We start from the raw sequence: 20900 nt of genomic DNA, 5'->3' as shown, positions 1-20900 counted from the left end.
AAAACAATTTTCCCAATTGCCCAATTAGTAATAATATGTTAGATAATAATATATTAGATTAAAGTAACTTTGGTGTCTGGCGATAATATTATATCAGCGATAAGACTTCGTTGATCACCGGTCGCCGACTGACGACTGTTCGTTCATATTCTCTGTCTGTCTCGTGCGTATTATGCATCTGTGCGGTGTTTGTGTAGATTGACAAAGTGACGAAAAAATTATATTTTGTGCATTGTTTTAATATTTGTAAATATTAATTTAATATCTATATATCTGTTATTAAAAACATGGATAACCAAAATGTTAATATTCCAAAATGCTTAGATGGCAAATTTTATACGGTTTTAAATTCTGATGAAATAATAAATGTTAGACGAAAATATTATGCGTTACATTATTCTTGGTATGAAACCACTATACTATACCCTCTGATTTTTATTTTTTAACACATAAATATGACGTGTCTATACAGTTCATTATTATTACCAGCACGGACCAAAATTCTATATACATATCATGTGTGTGCAATATACGCAATGTTTATTATTGTATTGTAATATCTGCAGTCGTATAATTTTGTTATAGAATTACCCAAATAACAACAGTGCTCTAAATTGTATACCAAGTAATAATTTTTATCCGATAATTGTTGATAGTATGTCTGTTTCCATAATATTTTGTTGTCGACAATTTACAGTTTTTTAGAAAGTGTCCACGAAATCCTACACAGTTCAGTTAGTGTATTCCTCGCAATGCATGCCTAAACGACAATGCAGGTGGAACGCGAGAGGCACATTGCCTCCCCCCCCAGCAAAAAGTAGTTGTTTTTATAAATTGTATTATAAACGCTGGCCTTTTGAACACTATTACCGACACTATACATGTTGATAGGATGTGAAACAAAGTGCTCGTAAACCCAAGAAAAACATACGAAACATAATATGTATATATTTTTTTTTTAACACATAAATACGTGTGACGTGTCTACGGTTTATTATTATCCCTGCGGACCTAACTACTATATGTACCCAGGGGCGTAATTACGGGGGGGGTATGGGGGATAGATCCCCCCCCAATGAGCTGTATTTTTATACTGCCGTATACCCACAAATAGTTCAGAAACAAACTTATAAATTAATAATTATTATTAAACTAAAAAATAAAATAAAATATTTAGTTGTGTTAGTACGGATCATAAATATTTACTCGGTAAACGATGAGTATGATTTAAAAAAATATATTATGGTCTGTTTCATTTTAATTCTTATTTATTAAATAAACACTTGGGTGCCCTGCCACACCTGTACCTAATTACAGTACCTACTTCCTACACACTACATGCATTATTATAGATGGTAAGTAATTTCGATGATGGGTAAAACCACTGTTCCAAAAATTAAAATGTAATAATAAAAATGTAACTTCAAGATTTACATTTCGTAAAACGAATAATAATACTACGAACGCGCGCTGACACTAAGTATCTTAGTGTCTACATTGATTATCGCGATTACGCACTGCACTATACATACTGTGACATTCTCGATTCTCACATAGCCACAGTGTCAGGAAAATTGATTTAATTTTCATAACCTAAAAGCAAAATGGAGCAAAAAAAAGAAAATTACCGGCAACTAATAATACCTACTCTTTTGATTTTTTTTTTTTAAAGAAGCCCGGACTTGACGTAAGTATTACAATTTTAAATTATTCAAAATACTACACATTATTAAGCCCGAAATTATATGTTTTTTTTAAATCGTATAAAATATGCATGACGTATTTTGTACACTTATTATAATTAACATTACAACTCGCATCAAAAATAAGCAAAATTAAATAACCACCAGTTAAAAATGTATTGACAATTTAACTGCAGTCGCTGCAGTATTTATTCAATAAATATTATATCATATTAATTACCTATTATAAAAAAATTAATGAGTCTACTAAAAAATAGAATTTAATAATTTATAATAATAACAATTAATAATGCCTAACAATAATTTAAAAAAGATTTAATTCGATTTTACCTATACATTTTCTTGTTTATTAATTAAGGAAAACATAGAGAAATCTGATGATGTATTACTCAAACTGTCCAAGTAACAAATAAGGTACAGTTTTGTTCTATGGTATTATACCTGTACCTTGACTGTTAACACTGCATTATTATTAATAAATTATGTTCTGCTTCGTAATTTTTTAGAGTGATAATTTTGATGCACGTAAAAATGACATTGCTTTATTTATTAGACATGATTTGCTATCAGACGAAGAAAAAAATAACGTAAGCTTTTCGAATGCTAATGCTAATGCCATGTGTTGAGTTATTAAATTATACCAAATGTAGAAAAGGGGTTGTGGGAGGCAAAGGCCTCCACGAGTTTGCTATACAAATTTATTTCAATCCCCCCCATAAAATATTCTCAATTACACCACTATATGTACCGTGTGTGCGTAGCACATATACACTATATTTATTATTGTATTGTAATATGCTGTCGTATAATTTTGTTATAGAAATCCAAAAAACGGGAGTTTTACACACCGTATCCACATGGGTAGGTACTCCGCTGTATACCCTCAGAAACTGCAATAAAATATTGTGCTTTCGCACATCGGAACTCGCCGTTAACATTATTATAAATAAGGAAAGTTTTCAGTTCACAGTTACAACGGGAAGATAATATATCACATTACAGTGGTATACACATTATATAGCGCAGGGAGACGTATACATACTAGTATAGTGTATAATATACCTATGTATAAAAAAAAGTGTTAAAAAACGTAGGTATTCAAGATTACCAGAAATATAAACCAATATTGTACCTATTTACATTGTAAAGTTTCAATCTAGATACTGATTTTATTGTAATACTGCAGTTGTGCGGGGGTGGTTACAGAGACTTGGTTGGTGGGGAGAGGGGGGGGGGACAAAGTTGTAATTTTCAGATGATTTTTGATAGTTTAAAAATATGTATTTTTTCGTAATTTCGTAGTTAACAGTTTACAGTTTTTTAGAAAGTTTAAACGAAATCCTACGTAATCCATATTTCCCGCGATGCATGCCTGAACAACAATGTAGGTGGATTTATACAACTGACCTTTTTATTACCTGCCTATGGGCTTGTTATGAACATGTGTTAGATATTATGCATAATATATCACCGGCAATATGGATAATTCGGGTATTTTGAAAAATGCCTAGGCATTATGTACCTATACTGTTATAGAAAAATGGCATTTTGAAGTGCACAAAACATTATTTTTAAGGCAAATGCACTTTTTATTTTGACACTTGGTCTAACAAACACATTTAAAAAATCATTGGCCAGTTCCTGTAGACCGTTCCTTCGCGACTGTTCGTAACGCTACTTCTGTGTCTCTGTTGGAACTTCGTAAATTTGTAATAGCTTCTCCTGACATACTGCGAACTGACTTCTGGCGTATTACTGCTTCAGAACTTCAGAATTTTAATCTTTATTGCCTCAAATCGTGCACACACGGACACGGTACGCGCATTTACGATAAACTATAAGTAAAGTCGTTGGTAATAGGCGATACCCAGTTTTGTTTATTATTAATTACTATCATATTTCCTACTCCACGTTGAGTATTATACATAATACCTATAAGCAAAGCTCGTATTATTTATATTTCCGAGTGATTTTTGCAATTTTATATAATGCCTAGGTATTTTAAAAAATACCGAATTATCCATATTGCCGGTAACATATACATGCATAGAATGGGTATATTGTTTTTTATGCATGCCTCAAGTATATTTTATACCTAATTGTACCTACACTAGTATGTTATTGGTGAATTGTCAGAGGCGGAACAAGATTTTTTACGCCCGAGGAAAATATTCAAATTACTCCCAATCATATAGACCAAGACAGAAAATATATCATTCCCTACAACTGTTTTCTAATAACTGGAACTAAAATTACGAACATACTACATACTTATTGACTTTTAAATACATAATAATGTTAACTAACAAAGTTAAAAATATCAAAGCTAGTTCTTACTCATATTATTAGTTAGGTGCTTCAAACTATAAAAATCGTATTGCTTATGTTACAATAATTAAACTATATTAGAGTTATTCAGTATTCTCATTTTTTTAATACTATTAAAGTATATTAGAGAGAGTCTCTTTCTATTTAACTATTAAAAAAATCAAATTTAAAATAGGAAAATTTTTTAAATTGTTCATTCAAATAATTCTTAGATAAAAAAAATTAATATTATTTTAAAAAAAATAGGCGTTTGGCAATTACTTAAAGTTGCAGCCTTTCTGTAATATTCAGAACATAATATAATTTTACTAATTTTATTGAATTAAAATTTCTATACTACATTCGAAAATTTAAGTAGTTATATAATATATGTCTATAGAAATAAGGTATTTAAATGGAAACTATTTATTTTTGTCTAACTTCAGTCTGCAATAATAAACATTAAAAAGTTATGTGTTATATTTGTATATATTTACCATCTACAAAATATACCTTTATTTAAAAAATAATTAGGCATAATTTAATTTTTTCATCAATTTCAGTTGATAAGTGTAACAAAAAATTACTTCCAGAAGACAATAATATAATATTATAGTTAATCTATTCTGCGGACTGTAGTGCAACCAAGTTTGTACTATAAAAAAAAGATTCAGACTAAAGTGATTAACAAATTTTCAATGAGTCGGGCTAACCCACTTGTAATAGCATGAGGATAATTTTTTTTTAAATATGGGTGTCTTAAACTCTTAACCCACATAAAAACTTAAGCAACGGTTATTAGGTTAATGGTTTAAAATGCAAGAATTTATATATAAAAATTGAGTTAATTATTTTTCTTAGAGGGGATTTGATAAGCAAAAAAATGTTGAAAAATAATCATAACTTATATTACTTGTCCAGTGTCCTCTATAAAAACACTTTTGCTGTTATGCTTCTATGCGCCCTCAATTATAATAGATTTTTATAGTGAAGTATAAAACCTTCTATTCTGATAAAGGTACACAATTTATGCCGATACGAAATTTAATTTAACTCAACAATTTATAAAAGAAAAAGAAAATATCTAAAACCAAATCTTTTTTTTAATCATGAACAAGTGTGCAACCATCTTGGTAAATATTATAATACATATTAATTATAAAATATAATATAATTTCTAATATACAGATATAATAGGTACATCGTAGGTTGATGATAATCTTATAAAAGTTATTGTGTACGCATCGGACATTTAAACGAAAACACAGCATCAATAAATATGCTTAGCTTCACACTCACTCAGAATCTTAATAATTACTGTGTATACCAGTATACTTAACATACATATACAGATATATTCTTAATCTTACCGTTAACTGGAATGATATTGTCTATTTGTCTAAACCTAGCTACTCCGTGCGTTCAGACGGTCGACCGAGCTTCCAAATGACAAATGGGCAATGGCAGAATACGAAGCGTCGATGATAATGTTCATATTCATTATATTTAAATTCATAATTGATAATATACGTTTATATTTGATTTGTATAATTAGTGTGTTTTTATAATCCATAATAATAGTACGTACTGTCGGCCGTCTCGTACGGCGATCGAGCAGCTACGCGCTCTAATAATAGAATGACGATTAATTATTTTACGCCATGTATAATTTTGTTGTTTGTTTTTTATTCCTTCAACAGTGGACATCGCCATATTATAAACAAATTATGAGAAGTAAAAATATTTTCTTAACTTCTAATACCAAACACTTAATAAAGACCCACAAAAATTTTACACCCGAAGATCAATCCCCGGCTTCTCCCCCACCATAGTTAAAACTATGTGAATTGTACGAAGTTTAACCTAGTAGAAAGTATTGTTTGTGACACGTTTTCATTCATAAGTCTTCGACTTTAAACATTTTTTATGAATTTTAATATATAGATAGGTAAAACTTAATCCAAAAGCATTAATTTTAATTAATTAAAATTCAAGTTTAAATAAAAAGATGAATTAAAAAAAATAATAAAATGTCACAATGATTTGACAGTTAAATGTTATTTATAAAATTAATGTTTCAAGTTTCTATAAAATAAATATGAGAGATGTTCATGCAAAAACTATCAAATTATCTTAATTGTTTGAGAACTTAGGTCTAAAAACGTTAAATATAAAATTATCAACTGCAAGATTGCAAGAATGTTGCAAAGTATAATTTTCGAAACAAACTACTAAACTAATCATCCGTTATTAATTAACTAGAATACAACCAAAATCCAATTTTTTTTAATTACTAGACACCATGAAAAATATTTTTTTTCATAAAAATGTGTACTTTTTAAATATTGAGTGTTAAATGACAAAATAATCACCTAAATAAAATATTTTGTTAGTTGCAGTTAAAAAAATATTAATTACCTATGAAAAAGAAATAAGTATACATTATGAATTATGATAATGCTTTACCTACCAATATTTACAATATATTTACATATTATATTTATTTAACCTAATATATTTTTCAAATTATACATAATATTAGCAAAAACAACTCCGAAATAATAATACATAAAGTGTACACAATAATAAAGTTCCGAATTAATTAAAACACAATAATACGTTTTATTAGTTACAACAATTAAAATAAATTATATATAATACAGCTGTTACGCTAAATGATCCCTTAATACATAGTATGTACATAACATTTTAATTAATAAAAGATAATTGGTTTGACGGTTTTTTTCATCAAACATTATGGGAACTAATTCAACCGTGTGATTTTCAAATACAACACTCACGCAGTGAAAAAGTTACCCTGATGTATGACAAAATAATTAATAATGTTAAAAATGTTAAGAAAATATCAGTACCTATGAAGATTATTATACATAACTGTATTCAATATTTAATGACAAGGAAAAATTGTAAATATTACAGCACACAAAAGTATACTACAAAAAAGAAAAAAATATAAATACCATAAAATATTATACTTATTATAATACTGCCTAATGTTTGTATACTATGAGAAATTGAGAAACCAATTGACAAATTTTTATGAATTTCCTTATTAAATACATAGCGTCTTTAGATTTCCACAAAAAGGCTGAAGTCAACTATGTATATTTGAAGGAATTTTTCACAAACAGTAAATTTTTATAATGTCTAGTATTTTGAAATGTTTAAGCTGTACAAATGATTTCTCATTAATATTACTCTTCTTGCCTATAAATTATACAATAATGAAAAGTTTACAAAACTAAATATTAAATGATATACATATTATTTAGTTATTTATAATAAATTATTTAATATATAGAGTTTATAACTGACACTATATTTGGTCGGTATATAATGATAAAAAGTTTCTAATTCAAGAATATCATTATAATGTACAAGTTTAAAAAATAAATTGAGTAACAATTTAATATACATTTAAATTGCATATCCATATTATGTAAAATAAAAATACAATTGTGGTGATTATGAAGTAAAATCAAATAATATAACTGTTGCACTTGTTGCAGTGACCATCAATCGGTAGTATAACCCCTAGACACAATTTTTAAATGCACTGTCACTAAGAGTTATACTAACAGTTGGAAGTCTCCTCTGCAGCCGTATATTATTATTTATTAGTTTTTGCATTATACAAAAATTAAATTAAAATTAGTAAAAATACAGTTTATTATGATTATATGAATAATTATTAAGAGTACCTAGCAAACATTATTTACTGACTATGATTTGTATGTTACAAGCAAAAATGTTTATGCTACCCAAATGGTTGCTCCTTAATGTAGCTATAGATGCCTATATATTAGGTATACATTATTAATATACATACAAAACTAAAATGTTTAATACTATCTAGTATCTATATATTATGTGTTTAAATTGTTTATTCTTATTGTGTACATTAAAAATACAATTGTGGTATTTTTGACTTAAAATCAAACAATATAACTGTTGCAAAATTTGCAGTTATCATCAATCGGAAGTATAAACTGTAGCTACAATTTTGAAATGCACTGTCGCTAACAGTTATACTAACGGTCGATGGTAACCTCAACTTTATATTATTATTTATTAGGTATTATGATATATAAATGTTTTTATAATATTATATATGAATACAATGACGATTAATAAACAATGAGGTATGATATTATGGTATAAAAAAATATTAAGAATAATAAACACTGAACATGATTTGTATGTTACGAGCAAAATTGTTTAATATAAATATTAAAAATATTAAAATTTATACAAAACTAAAAGTTTATAATATCTATATATTATGTGTTTAAATTAATCTTATTGTGTAGATTAAAAATACAAATGCGGTATTTACAACTTAAAATCAAACCATATAACTGTTACAAAACTCGTAGTTACCCTCAATCGTTAGTATAAACCGTAGCCACAATTTTGAAATGCACTGTCGCTAACAGTTATACTAACGGTTGATGGTTACCTCAGTTTTATATTATTATTTATAAATTATTATGATATATAAGAATATTATACAATTATACAACAATAATTAATGAAAAATGAGGTTTATTGTTTAAATATAAAGAATTATTAAGATTACCTCAAGGATTGCCTGCAGCACTGTCGCAAATTCAAAATATGTTGAACAAATCTCTCAACGCTTGCAACCCTGGGTTTGTACTGTTCAAAACGCAATATTGTACTCAATAGAAAGAGCGTGGGTGGGCTGTGCATTGAGTGTAGAAGTTCATTTTATTGAGAAGGGATGATGATGACGCTACACCAGAAACCTGCTGACGGAAACTATCGTTTTGCACGGCGATTTCACTGGGTACCCCTGAAAAACGATTTTAGTCATTTTGTTGTATTTCGGTACCAATAAAAGACCAATTTTAAATGAGTTTATTTAATATTTTTCCAGCATCACTGATAATTTATAAATAATATGATGAAGAATATTAATTCAACTCACTCTCTACTGAACTAATAATAATTAATAAGTAATAACTATATAAAATATCCTAGACTGATAAACTGTTTCCACTTAAGATTGTTTTTTGTATGCAATGATATCATATCATTGAATTCTAATATAAGACCATCCATTACAGCGACTTTCTTGACACCTAATATACAGCAGAGGGACATCCACTAACCAGCTGTTTGATTAGATACCGAAATAATCTCACATATTGAATATATAAAAAATATCGAAATATTGAACATAATTTCAGTAAATAAATAAATTATATATTACAAGTAGTTGCTCGCACACCTCTTTTTATACAGTCCTAAGTCTGTATGAAGCGGGAAGGAATTCAGGTAGTTGAAAACCGGAGCTTTTTGGGAATTTAACAGTTTGTATAACCTTTTTTGACAAGAACCGTTTGGGAATCTATTTTTTTGAAAGGCAAAAGTTGTTGAGTAATAATTATAAATTATGCTCCCATAGTCCCATCACATTGGTCAATGTAGAAAGATCATTATTCCTATAAAACTTTACTAACAAATAATAGAAGGTCTTTCAAAGTTGAGAACATAAAAAAACATTTGATAATTCAGTGTAACGCAAGTAAGTACATGATTAGAATTATAAAATAATTGTTTTTTAATACACAAACATTTTAATTGATAGGTAAAGAAGATGTTGAGTGTTAAAAAATCCAAATTTTTTTATAATATAGTATACACGGTAAAACCTGTCTTGTGTGGAATTGCAAGGGACCAATAAAAATTTCCGTTTTAGGCAGGTTTCCATACAACTAAATAAAAATGAAAATTCCGTAATATAGAGTTATAATATTCCGCACGATTAAGGTTGTAACATTTTCCAGCCAATAATAAAAAATATCATAGGCTATACATCATAGGCCTGAACTTAAACAAATCTTTGAAGACATTATAAGAGTAAATACGATACGAAACGACAGGTAAACTACGACTATGGTGACAATAATAAGTACCTATGTGTAGACAGGCGCGGATCCAAGGGGGGGAGGGGCCATGTCCCCTCCCCTGTAGACTCTGGTGAATCGTCTATTATATCTATTTTCGGCAGCCGATAAAATGCATTGTTTCGCCGATAGCGTTTTTAATTTTATTTAAGATGCAATATAAACATGACTTAACCTCTTGACTTAGATACGAGTTTTTAAAATTACAAATTTTCTAAAAATCATTTTTACAAATATGCTATGTTAAACATTCAATCAAAATATAAATCAAATTTAAATTTTCAGTATTCAAAATTCAAAATATAAAATGTTATAGTATACATGAAGCTTATGAGTCAATAAATATATTAAATATATAAATTATTGATAAAAAAAGTCTTACTGTATAATAATATATTATGATTATTAAGTATATTAATATTTATTGACAATGTCTTACTTAAGGAAACTTCTGTAACATGATTAAAAACATCTATAGTTCAATCATTGATTTAATTATTTGACGTTCCTTTGACATACCAAAATTAATAATTGAAAATTGAAAATTTTGACATTGTAAATATCCTGTACTAAAAAATAATAATAAAACCAATTTAATTATTTGTGTTTTCTAAATTATTCTCAAAATAAAATAATTATAATTTGTAATAATAATTATTTTTCTGTAAATATTTTATTTAGTATGTGTACTAGGTAGGAGCAGTGTTGGGTAATAACGTAAAGCAAATTACAAATTACTGTAACCCAATTACTTTTTCAGTAACGAACGCAGCAGTAATTGCATTACATTTTAATTAAAGTAATGTAATTGTAATGCAATTACTTTTTAAAAGTAATTTCTATGAAGTAACGCACTAGAGCGTTATTTTCCACATTATTTATTAAAATAATAGTTTTAAAAGTATTACAAAAACAAGCCTATAAAATATCGAGAATCAATTTAATTTATTTTTGATTTCATCGACTCCGATAATAGTTAACAATATTATTAAACATTCCAGGAATTAATGTTATTACTTCATTAGCAGAAAGAAAAGAGTTTGACTTAAAAATAAAATTGAATTAAAATTAATTATGATTTACTACTATACTTCCTGTCTACCTATATAGACATTTAAACTGATATACCTACCTACATCGATATTAATACCTTACTGGACTGCAGTCACCATTTACAATTAATACTATATTAAAGTATACATATATATATATATATATATATACACATAATATATACTACCTAACCAAAATGTAAATTGTAATAATACTAAATATATAACATATTATATGAATACGAATAACATTGGTACTAACATTCCTTATTACTAGTATTATAGACATGTGTAGTTTGAGTTTAAACCATATACCTAGTTACCTAATAGATTAGATGATTGTACATTTGTATAATATTATTTTGTAATTTATACATAATAGGTCTATTATTACTAGATCTATGATTGTATATAATATGAATTTAATATGGTTAAAATAAAAAATGATAACTATTATCAGAGATAGAAAAAAGTAACATTATTTGTAACGCACTACTTTATTAATGAAAAAGAAACGTAACGTGATAAAAATATTTTTAGGTAACGCAAATGTAATTTAAATAAAAATATTTAAAGTAACGAGTAACGTAATTCCATTACTTTTTAAAAGTAATTTACCCAACACTGGGTAGGAGTGCTCAAAAATTAGCACTAAGAATCCTGTAAGATGTAAGATGTAACTATGTCTGTACAATATTATACTCTTAAAAAGTAATTTTTACATGGACATTTGTTGTTTCTGTCTTACAAGTGCGTAACATTGCAAATTTTACGCTCAGTAGATCACGTTTAGCTCCGTTAGTTTAAATATTAGATTAAATTGAATTCTTATGAAATGTTAAGGGAACATTATTATCTATTGCATCTTATGGGCTTTCCATCATACTATTTCAATTTCGTGATGAGTATTTTAAAATTGTAAAATGTTTTCTACATGTTAAAATACTCATAACTTACCTTAACATTAAAATATATTAAAAAACCCCATGAGATGCCTCAGATAATAATCGAAATCTTACCTTTAAATTGTATAAGAGGTCAAATCACTCAATATTTCAAACTAGCACAGGCATTCACAGCTAAACTTGATCTACTAAACGTAAAATTTGTTAAATATGTTTCCCACTTTTAAGATGATGACAAAATATGTCCGTGAAACGTCTTCTTAATAAAATAAAATACACTTTATGTTTGATTTACTATTATAATAAATGGTTATCGACCATAATCAGCATTCTTTAAACATTTATTGTTTTCGATTTAATTTACTATAAATAACTTAATTCAAATTAAGAATAACTAATCAATATAAAAATATAATTAAATTAATAAATAAAATAAACTTATCTATTTTAAATAAAATACATTACTCAATATATGATGAATTTGAAGATTGTAAATTGTAAAGTTGGTATTTTATTGAAAAAAGTGTTGAATGCAAAAGTAAATAATAAGATGCATAAAATCTTTCTGATGCATTGTATTTTCTAAAAACAATTAAAAACCTGGTTAAAGTATCTTAGAAGTTATACTAAAAAAAATTGCATAATATTATGTTAGGATTACTTACACAGTCATTAATTCCAGTTCTTCAGAAATTTTAGGATTATTCTTTCTTTGATTTTCAGCTTCATTTTTAAAAATATTAACAGATCTATTGCATAAGTCTAATGAACTCTTTGTATGTTTTAGTTGAGTTATAAGACAATAAATTCAGCTTGAATTGCGTTTTTCTTTTTATTTCAAACTTTTTAAGTGGTATCTTACAATTAAAAATCTGTAAATATCATATAAGAAATAAATTAGTTTTTGTAATTAAAAATTTAATTGAAGTATAAATAAAAATGTATCTTTTTATAATTTAAATTACCTATTACTCGATATTGAACACCAACAATTTGAAAATTCAGGAAATTTTAATTTAGTTTGACTTAACTAAGGAAAAACATTGTTTTTCTTTTTTATTCTATATTAAAAATTAGAACAATGACTATTTGTGGATAAAATTATTAATTATTAATTAAATAACAGGATGGATGTATTAATTATCTTAATATTTTCTATTTGATTCAAAATTAATTGAAGGATGATAAAATATTCTTTATTTGTAATTACATTTTCCTTATAAAAATGTAAGTGAGTAATATTAAAATATTAATAATTAAAATTATTTACTTCGGTGTATTTATTTCTTCATTGGTTTTTCCTTCCCATTTGACGGGAGCTTTAAGATCATCTTTTAGTTTGAGCAGAGAATTGTTTAATACCAATGTACCGCAACGTGCACAAGTAAGTGATCTTCGAACATAAAAAAATTAATTTTAGAAGCAGTAAGTTCATGACAAGTATATTTAAAGTAATATTTTATTTTACATTTTTAATAATTACATAGGCCATTGATATTAAAAGACATGTTCACACTATGTGGCATAAGTAATTATGGTGACTTCCAATAAATGTATTATCTCAGATTGCTGAACAAATAAACATTTTTCTGGAAAAAATAATTAATTATACAATGTAAATGCATTTAAGTATTCACAAAATACCCAGGGTAACGGGTAGTGAATACCTTGAATCCAACACACATTTTCAAAAGGAAAAAATTATAGATTAATTTTTACCAATCCGTTGCTAACATGATGCATCATAAGAGTGGCAAAACCCTATTACTGAATATGATTTGTATGTAACTAGTAAAAAAAGTTTATGCCACCCGAATGATGGCTCATTAATGCAGCTGTTGATGCCTATATATTATACAATATTAAAATATATTCAAAACTAAAATTTGAATAATATCTGTTTTATTTGGTTATTCTAAATATATTATATGATTTTCAAAAGTCAGTACATAACTGACACCATATTTTGTAGTTAAATAATAACAAAATGTATCCAATTCAATAATATTATTATAATGTACAAGTTTAAAAAATGAATTTGGGTTTGCATAACAATTTATTAACCATTTAAATATCGCATATTCGTATTATGTAAAATAAAAATACGATCTCTGTATTTATGACTTAAATCAAATATTTTAACTGTTGCAAATGTGTAGTTACCATCAATCGTTAGTATAAACTGTAACTACAATTTTGAAATGCACAGTCGCTTACAGTTATACTAACAGTCCATGGTTACTTCAGCTGTATATTATTATTTATTAGTTTTTATGATATACAAATGTTTTTACAATATTATAAATTAATACAACAAAAAACAATAAAAAAATACTGTTTATTATTATAATATAAATAATTATTAAGAGTAACCAAATTTTTTACTGAACATGGTTTGTATGTTACGAGCAAAAATGTATGTGCTACGACCAGAATGATTGGTCCTTAATGTAGCTGTTGATACAATATTAAAATATATACAAAACTGAAAGTATGATAATATCTAAATATTATGTGTTTAAATTATATTTACTTATTCTATAAAATAAAAATACGATCCTGGTATTTATGACTTAAAATCAAACCTTATAACTGTTGCAAATGTGCAGTTATCATCAATTGTTGGTATAAACACAATAAACTGTAGCCACAATTTTGAAATGCACTGTCGCTAACAGTTATACTAACGGTCGATGGTTACCTCAGTTTTATATTATTATTCATAAATTATTATGATATACAAGAATATTATACAATTATACAACAACAATTAATGAAAAATGTGGTTTATTGTTTAAATATAAAGAATTATTAAGATTACCTCAAGGATTGCCTGCAGCACTGTCTCAAATTCAAAATATGTTGAACAAATCTCTCAACGTTTGCAACCCTGGGTTTATGCTGTTCAAAACACAATATTGTACTCACTAGAAAGAGCGAGGGTGGGCTGTGTATTGTGCGTAGAAGGTGCACGTCAAAGAAATCTCATCATTTTTTATAATTAAAATTAAGATCCACACTTAACTAAATATTTTAAAATCGAAAAGTTTAAGATTTTTTAAAAAACTTTATGTTTATTTTTAAATAGTACTTGTTAAAATCTAAATCTTTTTTTTAAGTTAAAACTTTTCAAAAATTGTGTTTCTTAAAAAAAAATTGCCATATATCCGTGATTTAGATAAGAGTTTTTAAAATACCAAGTTTTCTAAAAATCATTTTTACAAATATGCTATATTTAAACTTTGAATAAAAATTTAAATAAGATTTAAATTTTCAATATTCAAAAATGAAAAATACAAAATGTTACAGTATACATGAAGCCGAGTCAATACGTATATTAAATATATTTATGTATATATTATTGTTAAAAACGAGTTTTACTGTTTAATAATATAAAATTATGATTATTAAGAATATTAATATTTATTGATAATGTCTTACTTACGGCAAACTACAATATCAATTCCAGACGAAACTTCTGTAACAAGACTAAAACCAACTATAGTTCAATCATTGATTTAATTATTTGATGTTCCTTCATACCAAAATTAACAATTGCAAATTATTGAAAGTGTTGACATTGTGAATATCCTATACTAAAAAATAATAATAAAAACAATTTAATTATTTGTGTTTTCTAAATTATTATCAAAATAATTAAAAATGATTTCTATGGTCTTACAATAACAATTATTTTTCTGTAAATATTTTATCTAGTATAGGTACTAGAAAGGAGTCCTCAAAAATTAGCATTAACAATCCTGTAAGATGTAACTATGTAAGTTTGAAATTCAATATGTACTCTTAAGAAGTAATTTTTTATTTCATAAATAATGTGTAAATAACAGCTTTCGTGATATTTTCTTATTAAAAGATAAAAGTTAATAAAATGAAAAAAATATAAGATATTATTAGGGCTCAGAAGTTGATGACCTTAATAACATCAAATTTAATTTATTTAATAACAATATCTTGTACAATTTGTATCAAATCATAAAGCCTGAGTCCAGAAGTTTCTAACTAGGGAATAGAATCGGGTAGAGTTCCAAAGTTTGCGTTAATGTAAATTAAATTATGTTTTACATTATCATCGCTCATAAGATCCTGTGCTTTTTCAATTAATGTAGAATCATCTTTATTTAGACCCATAATAATAGTTTTTACTATTTCAAAATGTTCATAAAATTAAGTAGCAACTTTTAACCATATACCCCATCTTGTCGATACTGGTTGTGGTGGTAGAGAAATATTAGGTGCCATTTCCTAGAAATATTGAACACGTGATGGACATTTCAAAAATATTTTTTTGGTGTTCGATATTAATTGATCTACTTTTGGGAAGTGTTTTCGAATCTCTTCCGCAACTCTATGTAATCCATGGGCCGAACAACTTACGTGTTCAATTTTGGAATACAGGATTTTTATACCTCTGCCAGCTTTCATCATATAGGGAGCGGCATCACTTAAGAACAACAAAATATTGTCATGCTTTATTCCTTGGGTAAATATGTATCTAATAATTTGACGATAGAAGTATGGTGAGCTTTTTCTAAAATTGCTGAATGGAGCAAAAATATTTTTCCCAGGTTTCCGACTTCCAATGTACCGATAATTACGTTTGCCACATATCGTCCTACATCCTACTGAATCCGTGGTTTTGTCTGTAGAAACCCATAGCATTTGATTTTCGCAATAGCCTCTTATTTTGTTAATACAGTCTTCGTAACATTCAGCAACATAGGTTTTCCCTAGAGTTGATTCGTCAGGAATACTTTTGTGCGTGTATTTTTGTATTTTTCCAAAAATGTACGGAATAATTCATTTGATATTTTATGTAGAGGAATATTGGCTGATAGAAGAGCTTGACATAAATCGTAATTAAAAGTAGATTTTTTTGACGACGTAGTAAGAAAACTTTGACTTTATTTTAAATGTTTGCGCTCTATCCCATTTTTATGTTTTATACGGGAAATGTGTTGTTCAATAGTGAATTTTTTTTCTGAGGTCACCTTTACCTCACATACTTTACAGTAAAGAACTGTGCCATCGGAAAAAAAAATATCGTCGCCGAAGTCCGACACAAATGCACGCAGACGAGCACTAACCGGACGTATTAATTTTCGGCATTTCGAAAATATTACGAAAAAATAATAAAATGTAGATACAATATAATTTACTATAACACGAAAACGATGCGACGACTGTAATCGGTCAGATAAAATCGGATACTAATCGATTATTAGGAAACACGACAACGACAAAATGTAATCGACGAGATAAAATCGGATAGGTACTAATCTTAGTCCGTGGTAATTTCCAAGTTTTAAGTTATCGGCATAGACAAGAAACGATAAGAAGTGAACTAGTGTGATATCAATAAAAATGACTAAAAATGTCGAAAAATGACTTAATAGGAAAAAAGCCAAAAAATGCATAAAAATGCAAAATAAAATTTAGTTTTTCAGATTCACATGCTAATGACACACACAATTGTGGCCAGGAGAGCATCGTCTAAAAAGTTCCAAAAAAAAATGCAAAATGCCTCAACTTCCGAGCCCTAGATATTACGATAATGTAATTCAAATGACTAAGGGTTAGCATCTACTTAATTAACTTAAGTACAGAAAAATTAATAATATATTTTTCATTATTTGAATGTATTACAATATTAAATTAATACAATGTTGCTGCATGGTATTCTGTTATTTAGAGTAGAGTAAATTGTTAAACCTATATCTTAATCTTGTATAGTAATGGCAAGTTTATTATTTGTTTTTAATGATGGGGACATAACAAAACTTTGTTGAATTCTATTACATACACATTCAATACTTCAATAGTATTTCTTCTACCCACATTATAATTTTCGATTATTTAAAATTGTAAATTGTTGGTACATATTCAATTACAATATTCATGACTCGCTTTAAAATTAAAATATAATAAATAGCCCATGAGATACCCCAGACAATAATCTTACCGTTAAATTTCATAAGAGGTATTTTCACTCAAATTTTTTAACTAACAGAGCTAAACTTGATCTACTGAGCTTAAAATTTGCTATGTTCCAAACTTTTAAGACATGACAACAGATGTCCGTGTAATGTGTTCATAAAAAAATAAAATACATTTTATGCTCGATTCACTATTATAATAAATGGTTATCAGCCATAATCAACATTCTTTAAATATTTATTATTTTCCCTTTGATTTACTATAAATAACTTAATTCAAATTAAGAATAACTGATCAATATAAAAATATCATTATATTAAGAATAAATAAAATCAATTTTTTAAGGACTTATTTTATCGCAATCACACTGATTTTTCTACCCAAATCTATTCTCAAATATGGGATGAAAGAATTGTAAACATGGGCAAGTGTATATTTTTTTATTTATGAATAAAATTCATAAAGTTATGATAGGGGTTATGATAATCTATAAAATAAGTCAAGAAAATATAAATAAATAGTATTTATTATAAATTTGATTTTAAGAAGAAATAGTTTTAGTAGGTACACTCAATTAAAAAAAAACAGTACCCTACTTAACCCTGCGATAGGCATGTTGCGCACTTTTGAGCGCCATTCATCGTACATTTTTGATAGTATTATGGAGATAAATATTGTGTATAAGCCATAAGGTAATTACTTTCATCTACCTTCATTTTAAGTGCCAGTGAGCATTTTTAATAAATCACAATATTTTTCCCAGCTATTAGATTATTAGTTAAGTTATTTACAACTGCACGACAGTCCATAAAAAATGATTAAAAATTGTGTAATCATTGATCTATCAAATAATATCTTTCATATAATTTTAACTTTATACTGAATTATAAATTATAAACAGGAAATCTGTCTTTTTTTAAAAATTATTTGAAATACATAATACATTTAGTATTTTAGTATTAATTTATAATTCAAGTGTAAAGACTATTTTTTTTTGTTAATAAATGTATTACCTTTTGGGAATTGTTATAGGTACTTCATACCAGGAGCGGATACAGCCTACATTAACGGGAGGGGTGGATTATAAATATCTAAATATATTTACTATTTAGCTACTGGTAAATACAAGTATATATTTATATATATATATATATATATATAATAAATATGGAATAATTGATTATTAATTTTAATGAATATTTTTTTTTCTTAAGATGAATTCAGAATGCTTTTATTGAATTATCGGTCATAATATTGTTGTCAACCATTTATAAATATGTGTTATTAAAATAAAATACGACGATTAGTGACTGAATAATATTACAATACATTAACATAGGATAACGCAAAATATTAAATTTATTATTACAGCCAAATGGGGGGGGGGGGGGAATTCGCCCCTGCTTCATACATAATTTATATTTTACTATAATTATGGTGATTATTATTATAAAGCCTATTTTACTTATTTAATTATAGTTATAAAATTGAAATAAATAAAAAAATTGATTGATGCACTATAGATACATCTGGCGCTTGATAGTGCGCTGCACCACGCACCTACGAGTGTTTAAAAAATATTTAGTGCCCACTGCAAGGTTAGGTCACCGTGACAACAAAAACATTGGAAAAAACATTTTACTGTGCATCCAGATAAAAACATATTTATTTTACTACAAAACTGAAAATTCTTACACACCAATTGTTTTAATTAAGAAAATTTTAGTTAGAGTTTTTACTACAACATTTATACTATTAGAATATTAGGTATATAATATGTATATCTATTTTTTTTACCTGTTCTGTATGGAAAAATGAGCATCTAACCAAGTCACCATATCATACTATTTTTAACAAAGATTCCCATGAGCCAGTAATCAGTCACACATCTTTTACCATCATTTATACCCTGAAAAAAGTATAGGTAAAAAAGAAATTAATTTATAAACTATTAGGTATATATTTACATAAAAATAAATATTGTTTTTACTTATTCGACTGATTTATCTTTTTGTGTGGTGCAAACTACATGTGTAACACTGATAAACAATGATTCTGTTCAACTGATCCACCATGTTTAATAATATTATCCTTGGATATTATTGTATTAATACACACATTAAAATTGTCATGGCGAATTTGGTCTTCGACAAATAAGACTACGCATCCTAAATGAAATTGTTTGGTAAATACCATGAATCAAAAATAAATAGTTTAGTTGTTGTTTGGTGATTGAATTGTTGAATGCAAAAGAAAATATAATACTATGATTACATTTTTCTTACATAGATGTATGTGAATTCAAATATTAATAAATTAAAAATATTTACTTCAGCGTTTTTATTTCTTCAACAGTTGTCCAATGTTACTCGAGCGCTAGGATCATTTTTTAGTTTGAGCAGTGTATTTTTTAATACCAATGTACCGCAATGTGGGCATGTAAGTGATCTTTGAACATAAAAAAATTAATTTTATAAATAGTAAGTTCATAACAAGTAAATTTAAAGTAATGTTTTGGTGAATTCCAACAAATGTATCATCTCAGATTTTCTGAACAAATAAACAGTTACAATTTTGAAAGGCACTATCACTAACAATTACACTAAGAGTTAATGGTAACCTGAGATGTAAATTATAATTTATTAGTGATTACGATGTACAAATGTTTTTATAATATTATATATTAATACGACGAAAATTAATACAAAATGCGTTTTATTATTTAAACATAAAGAATTCTCATGATTATTACTTCGAGGATTCCCTGCAGCACGATGGAGAATTCAAGATATATTGAGTTACGGAGTGATTTGTCATGACAATACTGTAGTAATAAAAGTTATCTCAAACATGGCTATCATCAATTAAAAAACAACCAAAAAAAACTGTCATTAGTATGTTATAGATTACCAAAATTAAAAAAATTTACAAAATGAATCGCATTGTAAAAAGAACCTCTGCTCAATTAATATTGTAAGCTAATTAAATTTAAAAGCATTAAATTATAGTCATACCGATTATAAT

General features: G+C 26.6%; 1 long non-coding RNA gene across 1 annotated transcript; it reads right to left on the bottom strand.

Moving 5' to 3' along the window:
- Positions 1-19872: 19872 nt before the first annotated feature.
- LOC111041040 lies at positions 19873-20821 on the bottom strand. The gene is made up of 3 exons (XR_002605268.1): positions 20629-20821; positions 20207-20324; positions 19873-20044 (listed from the first exon to the last, which is right to left on the bottom strand). It is a non-coding gene; the product is annotated as an uncharacterized LOC111041040 (long non-coding RNA).
- Between the last annotated feature and the right edge of the window lie 79 nt (positions 20822-20900).

The sequence above is a fragment of the Myzus persicae genome, unplaced genomic scaffold, assembly GCF_001856785.1.
Source record: "Myzus persicae strain clone G006 unplaced genomic scaffold, MPER_G0061.0, whole genome shotgun sequence".
Taxonomy (NCBI): domain Eukaryota; kingdom Metazoa; phylum Arthropoda; class Insecta; order Hemiptera; family Aphididae; genus Myzus; species Myzus persicae.
Note: the sequence above shows the minus strand (reverse complement) of the source record. Positions and strands in the feature narration are given on the sequence as shown.